The 11,504-nt window shown below is 39.2% G+C and overlaps 1 protein-coding gene across 1 annotated transcript in view; it reads right to left on the bottom strand.

The window, feature by feature from the left end:
- RSU1 (Ras suppressor protein 1) overlaps positions 1-11,123 on the bottom strand; it is a gene marked incomplete at its 3' end in the record, with an annotated part of 32,431 nt that extends 21,308 nt beyond the window's left edge. Inside the window, exon 1 of the mRNA XM_010016616.1 lies at positions 11,079-11,123. The remainder of the gene's footprint in view (positions 1-11,078) is intronic.
- Positions 11,124-11,504: the final 381 nt, after the last annotated feature.

The raw sequence follows: 11,504 nt of genomic DNA, 5'->3' as shown, positions 1-11,504 counted from the left end.
GAAGAGCGGGTCGAGGCCAGGCTTGTGGTAAGGTGGGGGCAGGGAGAGGACTTTTTCCTGTTCTGGTTCAACAGTTCAAATTCACCTGTAACATGAAGAATTCTCTCCTGGATTCAAAAGAAAAACAGAAGACTGAAATTAACTTCTGTACTGGTCTTGTAGCTAAACTGCACAGGCTCAGTACCTTCAGGTCTAAAGATGAGCAGTGGTCAAACAAGATCAACCAGGCATATAATGTTTTCTGATCTGAACCTTACACAGCTAAGTGCATCCCGACTACCATTCCACTGTTATGTTGCAAAATTCTTCCCAGCTCTACAGCAGACTGCCAAATACCAAGAAATTCATGTTCTGGCAATACTGAATTCCACTCGAGTCACCTTCTCATGATGAGCTGAGAGAGTGAACTGTCAGCATCCCAGTTCCATGCACCCACATATTTACAGTACGATCTACAGTGTCTTAACAACTCTTTTAAGACCATCTGCTGCCCAGTGTCATTAACAACGAAACTCCCCCTCAGCAAATGCTAGTAAAATTTGGCAGCCCAATGGCTTTGCATTCTCCTGTGAAGCTCCAGTCACATTGTGAAGCCCCATTCATGTTCAGCCTCACTTCACAAGACCAGGAACAGCTTCCTTCCCCTTGTTCAATACTGGAAATTGCATACAGTGATTCACTATGAAATCGAGGTGAAGTCTGTAGCTGTCAAGAGCTTGGTTGAGAAGGAAAGAGAGGATCCACACGCTGCACACCAGAGAATAAGAGGACTTTGTTCATACTGCTGAAAATAAGTATTGCCAACTTGCTATACTTGAAAGCATTAAAAAAAATGCCATGAAGTTAGTGGCAATTCTTTAGGCACTAAAATATATTCCCATCAGAGCAGCTTTTCACTGAAGGCAAGTTATTACATTTTATTCCTACATAAGCAATAGCTGTTCGAAAGTTCTCATACGATTTCCAAAACACAGATAAGAAGGATTAAATGCTACTACTCAATGCCTATATAACATCACTCCTAAGTGTGCTGGATCTGGACCTTAGCTCTTTTTCCACGTCAAGAACCAATACTAGACCAGAGGTGTTTACTAGAGGTCTGATGTTGCCCTCTGTTGGAGAACAGATACTGGGTTAGACTGACCTTGTATCCAAGACAGTTATCATGCAGAGCAACATGCTAAGAACATTTAAATCAGTTGAAGCAAGTTTCAGCTAAGTGTCTCAGACCTAACCCTTTCTCATAAAGCAGGAAGTCAAGCGGTTCTAATACCACTACCAAGAACTGACATATAGATCCAGCTCCTTTTGTACACTCAACCTCTGACAAAGGAATAAGAACACAGAAAACAGAAGAGGAGAAAAAAAAAGGTGCATTTTTTTCCCCCTCTGGTTCCACTCTGACAGTCTTTAGTCATTTGTCTAGGTTTCAAAACAATTCCTCTTGTAGAGACAGGGCCCTTCATACAGCTAAAAATGAACAGACTTCAGAAAGCCTCTATTTCTGCAAACGATCTTCAAGATTATTTCTGCTAAAGCTCCTCTGAAGCACTAGAAAAACAACAGAAATTCTCACAACTTCAAAAGTAAACACATTCAGATGTTTGCAAGATTAAGTCTCCATTTGCTTTTCAGATAAAAGATAAAATCTAGTCTGTGTTTTTGTATTTAGTAGGGACCAGTATTAAATTGAACATTTCTGACGACACTTAACAAGAGACCCATACCTTTACAATTTAAAATTAAAATATATAGAACATTTCAGACAAGGAAGTTCAGATGAAAAATCTGACAAGAGTCAATAAACTACCCAATTGGACAAGTGAAATGATCTAGTAAAAATGTCTCCACAAGAGGAACACCTGGTATGTAAACAGAGTTAAACTTTTTAGTTCATTTATACCTTAACACTGAATGTTAAAAATAAACATTGTCCCACTGCTGTTTGGAAAATGCTGTAATACCTGCCCATTCATAAAACTGTGCATGAGCAAACTTACAGTCTCCTCAGTAAGGCTACAGAAAACCTCCCACTGAATTCAATGGTTTTGAATCAAGACATCAAGAGAAATAAGAATTTTAATTATTTAAAATATGGTTTGTTTCTTTGGCATTCACATCTTTAGAAATTTTAAGCTGCAGAATCCTTGTTTTTTCATAATGTTTCTTCAGTTAGTGAAGTAATTTTGTGGTACCAGTAACATGACATTCAGTAGTACTCCAAACCCTAAAAGAGTCTAAGAGAATATTTATCCAGAAGAGCTACTAAAATAGCACTACTCATCAAAGAACAGACTTGTAAGATTACAGCACTTTTTAATTAAACTGCTCTACTCAAAAGCTGGTCAGGAGTCATATAGAGGAAACAGAATTCCATACAGACTTTTGCGAGTGCTATCAGTTCATTGTAGATCCCAGGTAAGGTTTTCTTGCCAAGAGCAAAAAACTACTTCTTAAGCCTAAAGTAAAGCCTGTGGGATATACGATATAATAAACCCAGATTCGCAGACTTGCTAATCCAGTTAGCGTCAACAGGAACTTTTCATGAATAAGGATCCCTTAAAGGTCACAAAGACATGAAATGTTACTCACATTTCATGGGGGAGGAAGAATTTAGAATACTAAATACATAATGCATTCTGTGCATCCATTATAACTGTACTCATAGAGCTGGAGTCATGTGTAGATTAATTTGACAAGGGTTCTGTTATACTCAGAAAGAAGCAATCAGCTTCATCAAAATGAAAGAGGAATTAGCAGAGAGAGAACACAACAGTTTTCATTTTAAATATTTATGGCATGCTGATATCATACTTGGCAGTGAACTGGAGAAAATCCTGGTCCCAACTGAAGCATACAGTACTTGATTTACACATTACGTAGTTCAAGTTTACACTTTTGCCCTCCCTCCACCCTCTTCCAAAGATGGAAAACACTTCTTCTTCCATCACCTTCCTCACACTGAAAACATTAAAATCAAACTTGCACCTTAATCTTCAGCTCCTTCCAGAAACCAGCAGAGTTCTTTTTTTGCAATTATCCACAGAAGAACTGTAGTTATGAAAATGTTCTTATGAACATGTTTAAATGATATTATAGCTCACTGATGTGCTACTGTACTACCAGGCAATTTATCAATTTTATCAATTTTAATTTAGAAGCCAGAGTATAAGAAGAAGTGCTAGTGAGCACAAGAAAGGCTAAGAAGAGACTGGGAATCAAGTGACATCTAGTGAAGACAAAGGACAAATCTGTTCTTCTCCAAGAAGAAAGCTTAAGATGCACTTCAGAGTTTGGAGAGAAATACCAGAAACCAGGGACTGAGGTTAGGAAGGGATTACTACATTGAAAATAAATCACCTAACAGCAAAGAACTGAAACCACACCAAAACAGCTCACAAAAATCTGATGTTTGTTAGCCTTTTCACAGCAGTAAGGAACCATGCTGTTCAAGTGAAGATGGGTATAACAGTGTGGATATAAATATGCCTCTTCATTTCTACAAATAATTTTGAAGAAAACAGAGTATTACACAAGCTTTTTGAATTAGTCTGACATGCAAGTACTGTAGTAAACCACAGCATCTTCAGCTTCAGTAATTGTTTTGAGGAGTGCACAGTTCAGCCAAGATGCTTTGCTATTTTACTTTTATGTTGGAAGGAAAAATCTCCACATGGTATACCATGCAAAAAGTTGAAGAGCACAGGCTACGTTCCCTTGTTACAGGTCAGGTCATTTGTATTTGTTGATCTTTCAACAGCAGGGAATGGTTAAGAAAAGTAACTTCTGCAGGACTAAAGAACTTTAGCTGATTGCATTAAATTGAGATTTATTACTGGGCTTCCACCAAATGCAATTGCAAATGGTCTCACTAAAGCTCAGTGAGTCTCCTTCAGGTGTTTAAGTTGTCTAAGCATCTTTTTGGAGTTTCACACTACTGCACAGTAGCCAGCTTTAGTTAAATCAAACCAGCTGAAGTTTACCATGTTCACCTTCCCCTTCCTCAACTCTCTTTACTTCAGTCTATTCAGTCTGTTTTCTGCAGTTTACAAGAGGAACTAACCAAAGATGCCCTGAACACCAGCTCTTGAACAGGTACTACAGGTTACCTCTTACAAGTCAAGGTCACTTCAGCCTCTTCCTCAAGAATACCAATCTACTCATGTGCTTAGCAGTGCTTGTTTACAAAATCCTGCTCTCAGTGTATCTAACAAATAGTCCATACCTTCAGTTCATTTTATTGGACAGTATTAGTAGTTTACACTTTTTATACCACTGAAGTGTTTTTAAGAACTCCCTTAGGACTGGTTTTTCATTGTGACTTGGATCAACTGACTCTTCCCCCCATTCAGCATCAGACTGCCATGCTCACACTGTTTATCAGAGACACCAGCCTGTCCTCTAAACACACACAGAGGAAGAAGCTGCAGTAAAAAAAAAAAAAAAAAGCTCATTCTCACTCACAAGGTTCTTCTTCCAGCCCTCAGAGAATGAATTAAAATCCCTTCTTGTTTAGGCTTCCTATACCCAGTATGGTACAGTACAGAGTCCTCCCTGTGCTCCTACATTAGCTGATCGCAGGTGCCATTCATTTCATTTCCAGCTACACCAATAGTCCTTCTAGACAAGAGAAACCACGTTACCATGAACTTCCCATCCTTAGATAAAAATCAGGAAACTTTTCACCCTAGGGCTTATTTCACACTACAGTGTTTTTGACACAGGGCACCAATGGAAAGAGTAGGTAGCCAGATGATGAGTGATTGGAAGGGAAATGCTGTGTCCTTATCCACTTCAAACCAACACACCTGATGACTGAAGAAAAGAATGCGTAGAAAATAGAGCACAAAACCAAGCATACAAAACTAAGTCCATTTTCCCCAACAACCTAGACCAAATCTACCTTCTCACCTCCATCCTTCAATATTGGCAACAAAAAAATTCTACTTTGCTTGTTAGAGAGAAAATTCATTAAGATGATACAAAATTAAGCTTTTTAATGATGGGAGTTCACTCATGCAACATTCATTAGCTTTGAAAATGCCATTTCAAAATAGCCTATAGCTGGCAAGAGGATTTCCAACAATTCTACATTACAACCTGTACACAGAGACGGGGAAATACCATTTGTATCGGTCTTCCACAAAAAAATTACAGCTATTTAAGTCTTCTGGGATATAAGTGAAGACACAAGAAATTTGCACTAAAACACGTGTGAAAACATTGAGACTTACAAAAAAAGTTTATTAAGATCTGAAGGTCCTTTCCAACCCTAATTATTCTGTGATTCTATAACAGCTTCTGAAGAACTGTATTAAAATGATTTGTGTCTAGTGCTGCATTTAGTACATATGCTTACTTATGAGGCAAAACTGACTTTGCTGCCATACAGTAAACTTTGACAGTTTAATTTATGCCTAAATTGGGGTAGTTTCAGCATGCACTCCTTATACCATTACAGCACAAAACTCTAATAAATTATTCTGCTTCATTCTTCTAAAGTTTCTTAAAGCGAAAATTCTGATTGTTTAATGCTAAAATTCTCTACCATCTGTATTTTCTCAAAACCAAAGGTTTGGGTTTTTTTGTTGTTTGGTTTGTTGCTTTTTTATCCAGGGAGAAAAGAAAAAAAGCTAACAAGGTATTTAAACATTTCTGTCAAACTCTGATATCACGAATTTAGTAAGGCATATGTATAGGGATCTTTTCCCTCCTTCTCACATTGCCCTGTGCACTGCACTCAAAGTTATTTCCCGTTGGAGATCCTGGCACCAGAAATAGGAAGTAAAACCAAATCAGAACATGTAACAAAACTGAAAGACTTACAGTTAATTCAAAGCCCCACTCCCAAGCACAGTTGAGAGGCCACTGTCAGGCAGGACATAATCCTAGCTTCACTACATTGGTAGTTTACTTGCACCATTTTGGGGTCCATCATGTCAGTACAACAGCATGGAATGACTGACCAGAAGGAAGCAGAGGCAGAAGAAAAGTAGAGAAGAGTAAGAGAAGCAACAAAGAGTAAAGAGGACATGGGCATCTAGTTCCCTCCAGAAGTCAGCAAGTTTACTATATAAATAACCAGACAAAATGCAAAGTGTCAGACAATACCAGTGGGAGCCACCATAACACATGCCAGCAGTCTGGAGAAGACAAAGCAGCTAGACTGGGAAGGAATTCAGGACAGACACATGCAGTGTTGCTACCTGTCTCTGGACTACCTCCAACATCTAGGTACACACTATGCAGACAGAAAGGTGACTTATAAGGGACATGCCCTAATATAAAAATGACACCAAGGGATTTTGCAGCATTTACTGTTAAGTAAGATCAAGGACACAATCAAGAGGGTTAACAGCAACAACAGGACATGCTTCTATGCTGGTCACTCGGAGAACAAGACAATTTAGAAGGAAATGGTAGAGCAAAGAAGAATGAGCTGTGTGAGCAAGAAAAAAGGAGAAAAGTTTTGAATTGCTCTGCTGGAAAAAGGCAAATGCACAAGGATAATAAAGGGTGACCACGTGGCTGTCAAAGAACATGATCAGTAGGAGACAGCTATTCTGACAGGATAAGAAAGTGAACTCAGAAACTAAACTCAGGCCTGGAAATGGGAACCAGCAGCAAAAAGCCTAAGAGATCATCTTACAAAAAGGAAAGCACTAAATGGGTAAAAACTTACACTTAAGAATCAATGAAGCAGCCGTGGAGAGAGCAGAAGACAGTATAGGACAGAAGCTCAGAGGAAAGGAAGAGGAGGACAGAGAACTGAAGATCAGGTAATACAGGGGAGGCTTGAGAACAAAACAGTTGTTCCTGATCTCTCATTTTCAGACATTTGATACTATTGGGTAAGGAATCAGAGCATGAGAGCAGAATGATAGAAAAATCATCAGGACTGAGTTATGAATAGCAGACAACTTTTGAGAACATTTAAAGGCAGGGCAAGAATATCGTGACACTGGTGACCACAGGATCACCTAAGGTTAAAGAGACGGCGGAGAATAGCAAAACCTAAGCTGCAGTCCACCACCACCTCCGCGTCGGCTGAATTGCTACCAGGAGCATAAGCATCTTCCCACGAAATTGCTAAAGCTATTTAAACAGTGACCTCTAATGGACAAATCATATAATACCGGTATTTCCACTGGCAACAGGAACACGCAGGGACTCCAGGTTATGACCAGGTAATGACACAAAAGCTAGAATCTCTAAATAGATTCCCCAGATCATTACACCACCAATTAACCATCTCAGGCGGGTAAGTCAAGTAACTGTTACAGGAGTTACAAGTCATCAAAAACTGACAGCTTTATCCCCAAAAATAAGTGAAAATAGAAAACATCAAGTTGTGCACATTCTGATGACCAGCACTTGTACCCGCTGTCAATGCTGAAGTTACCTTTGACATCTCAGCCTGCTTTCCAGCCACATCTTCCCTTCTGTGCACTACCAGGTTAACCCGAGCTTCTGAATGCTCTTCAAGCACATTTCCTATTCATGAAGAAGTACGGGGATTGTAATTATCAAACTTCATCAGCATACCCAGTAAGGATATTATATGTGACTATACCAGGATGTGAAATTTCCACAAATTTGAGGAACATTTGTCATGACTTCCATTTATTTTGATGTTAGCCAATGGGTCCAAAAGCACCCAGGTTAGTATCAGACTACCTATGCAGGCCAGTAGCTTAAGCATGACTGTCTATTTTGTTTCTCAGCTGTATACTGGGTAAAAGGCTTAAGCCACGAAATGATGGAACAAAAAGCTCCCAGTACAGATATGTGGGACACTGGCCCACATATCCACATTAAGTTAAGAGAAACACCAAACCCAAATATGCACTTTCTCCCTCTGCTTCAACTGGATTGTCACGGAAGACCCAGAAGTGGAATCATGTCAGGTTTGTCACTTACACACCAAGTGGCTCAAAAGACTGCAGGATTACAGCTATTTAGCTTCACCTAGAGTTTAGCTTCTGATTTTGCAGCAAAAGTTCTCATTGAATAGCAAAGGACAAACTAAGCTGTTTTAGAAGTTCCCTAGAGCAGAAGCAGCCAGTTCAAGACTCCTCCATTAGCAGAGCACCAGAGTTGAAAAAAATCCAGCCTAATGTTTGCCAGAAAAATCAATGTGGATTTGAGCATTTCTGATAAGGAATGATTTAGACAGTTAAATGCACAAGCACTAGCAGTATGAATAGCATACTAAAAATACTAACAAGAGCCATGCCACAGAAATATTAAAAGTATGATGGATTTAATAGTGCGGTCCTCATACTTGCTTATGTAACTTTACTTACTTTTACCAGAGTTTGCTGGCAAAAATATGAACTATGGTTACATAAAAATATGCATATCCAGTTTCACATGTATTTATTCTTCCAGATAGACATATTTACTCTAAACAGCAGGGAAAAAAGAGCAAGCAGAACACTCATTTAAATGGCAGAAAACTAGCAGAAGATGCTAATATGACCTTAGTGTAGCATGTCAAGTGTCACTGCCACCAGCTTCCTAGTCATTTTAAGAACAATCTGCTAAGACAACTAATTACATAGCTTAAAAGATTAGGTCAACAGTGTCAAATACGAGAATATGAACTTGAAATCTAGCCTTTTAAAAATATGTGCTGTCTATTGAAACGTCTACATCAATTTGTGAAAGAATAGTAAGATTCAGACTTGATGAGTTACTTCTCAGGAAAAGCAGTGGTTTTACCATTCCATAAAAGAAACCCAAACATAGCAACTAGAAAGGCTGACAGAATCCTGTGGCTAAGAGAACAGATACACTTACAGCCTGCTGATCTAAGGACTACTTTAGAAGAAAGCAATAATTAAAAGTTAGGATTTAGTGTAATGCAATTTTACAGTAGTGGCAATCCTTAAGGTGGTATTTTGAAAACTAAAACTGCTTTAAACTAATGGTGTAGTCTAGATCTTTCTTCAATGAAGACAACCTGAACATATTCTTCTTGGACACCTCTTACTACCATATCTTTATCCTCCCCAGTCAAATCTACAGCTAAGACTCATAGCTAGAATACAGGTTAGCTACTTAGCTAGGACTCAGGTTGGTTACTTAGCTTTTAATTCTGGTGCTTATGCTGAAGCATGTCACTCTCCCCAGGCTCAGTTCTCAGACAGCCAAGTTTACCATGACTCAAGTCTCCCTGCAGGAGTTTCAGCCTCTCTTCTTTTCCTCAGAGCAAGGTAGATGCCTGCTATTTGCCCAGCCAGTTGTGTGTTCAGCTGAACTCTCCCTTTAACTACGTTTAAGACTTTAAGGTGTCTCACAGAAGAGTTAAGTCCTTGGAAGTCTGTTAGTTTTCAAAAGTAGTAGGATTCTTACAAATCCCAGAGAAAGAATAGTCAAGTTTACCAAAAGTATTGCTTACAACTTGTTTTATCCTTGTGTCAACTAAGCAGCCATTCAGACAGAAGATTCCAGAGCAAATAATCAGCACCAGAGAAGTTCTGCCTGGCAGCACCAGGTACCCATCTACGGATGACTTGTCTGACCAGAAGCATTAGATGGAGGTGTGCAGAACAAGCTGCTGCAACAAGATACCTGCAGCCCTCCAGAAGCTGCAGAGAAAGCTGAAGTGGCTGGATACAATTAACTGCCTAGCCTTTAAGCAGCTCAAATTCAGAGAAAGGTGCCTCCCTGCAGTGACCTGAGGGAACACAAAAGGCACCAGCTGGGTGGCCCCATAGCCCAACTCCACCAGGGGCTGACAGCAGATGCTGGGCAGCAGTATGGCCAAAGCAAGCTTAACATAATGCTCTCCCAAAACATTCTCTCAGCTTCCAGCTATTCATAACTACACCACCTTCTAAACCAGGAGTAGAGCTGTATGCTTGATAGCAATGTTTACAATTTTCCCTGCCCGAATCTGCCCATGAATTTAGTCAGTCATCATTTATACATTAGGTGGCTGGAAATTGCTGGTCAAATTTATAAATAGATTGAGATGTCTCTGAAAACTTCAACAGGGATAAAAACAGAATAGCAAGATGCCAGTCTATGGGACACTGTATAATCAGAAGCAGGGCCCAGGATAACTAATTCATACTTCTTGCAGCCACTCACTGTGATATCCATATTAATAACTATATATATATTAATAGATAGTGTATATATAATTATATATATTAAAATATCCATATTTTTATCCATTTACTACTGCTACTACAAACCCTTTAAGCTACACATTAGTACCCAATAAATTTCATCCAGAGAAGTGTTTATGTGCTACAATCTAAAAATATTCTTTTTTCCCCCTCATGCTTAATCCTATGCAAATGCTCAGAACCTTAAGTGAGATTTTCACATTAACACATATGTTTTAAATTACACATACTATCTCTACTGCTTGTGTGGCAAGTAGTTTAGAGTTCAATAGGTTGGGTTTTTATGGTTGGTTTATGGGTTTGTTGAGTATTTTTTTAAACCCATCTTGGTTTGCAAAGATTTCTGTGCTCTCACGACATGTTATTCACCAGCACCATACTTAAGGGCTTCTTTACTATGGGAAGCAGGATCCAAGTTAATAACTGAAGGTGGTGTGTGTAGCACAAGCAAGACAACTTACACTCAGCAGATTTTGTTTTGACAGAAGTAGACCTACTTGACTTTCGCGTCTGAACCTTGCATTCAGTTGGCCTTGCTCAGAGATGTTTGGTTATAGATATAATATAGTTGAACTGTAGTTTATTTTCACCTGCTTCAGTCAAATTAACCATTCATCTGCTAAAATGCAAACTGTATAATTTCTGATACAGTTAAAGATTTTGGGCTGAACTGGCAAGAAGAGTGAGATTACAGATCTTCCAGTATGCAGCAGATGGGTACTGAAGTTGGAAAGGCACATTGAATGTGGCTGCTAAGTCACATGCTCGATCTCTTTGATTTTAATGAAGTGCTTCATCAAGAAGCTTCTTGATGAAGCACTTTAACATTGACACTGTGATGTTTTAAAACAAAAGAAACAAACCAAAAAACTAGCAGTGTCCTGTTTTCAGTACTGCTCAACTGACTGTAATGAAGTCCAAAACCAGCAGTATACTTACTTGTAAGCTTGTTGTGACTCAGAACCAGTTGTGTGATGTGAGACAAGGTAACTGCAAACGAAGAGAGAAAGAAGTTAGTTTATGGACATTGCAACTGAAAGCTTGTATCTATTTCAGCTAAAAAAGGGGAAAGTTGTTATCTCCACTCAAGTAACTCCAGATTCATGAGCACTGTCACAATAAACAAGACAAGCTTTAGACTTAACAATTTATCCAGCCACTCCTCTGCCCCGTTACTTCAGGCCTAGACCAGGTTGGATAGGGCCTTGAGCAACACAGTCTAGTGGAAGGTGTGCCTGCCCATGGTGGAGGAATTGGAACTTGATGATCTTTACGATCTTCAAGGTTCCTTCCAACCCAAAACGTTCTGTGACGCTGCAACCTAGCACAGCTTCAGCAGTAAGTACTGGTGCCTCCCAAAAGAGG

The sequence above is a fragment of the Nestor notabilis genome, unplaced genomic scaffold (genome assembly GCF_000696875.1).
Source record: "Nestor notabilis isolate BGI_N333 unplaced genomic scaffold, ASM69687v1 scaffold31096, whole genome shotgun sequence".
Classification (NCBI taxonomy): Eukaryota; Metazoa; Chordata; class Aves; order Psittaciformes; family Psittacidae; genus Nestor; species Nestor notabilis.
Note: the sequence above shows the minus strand (reverse complement) of the source record. Positions and strands in the feature narration are given on the sequence as shown.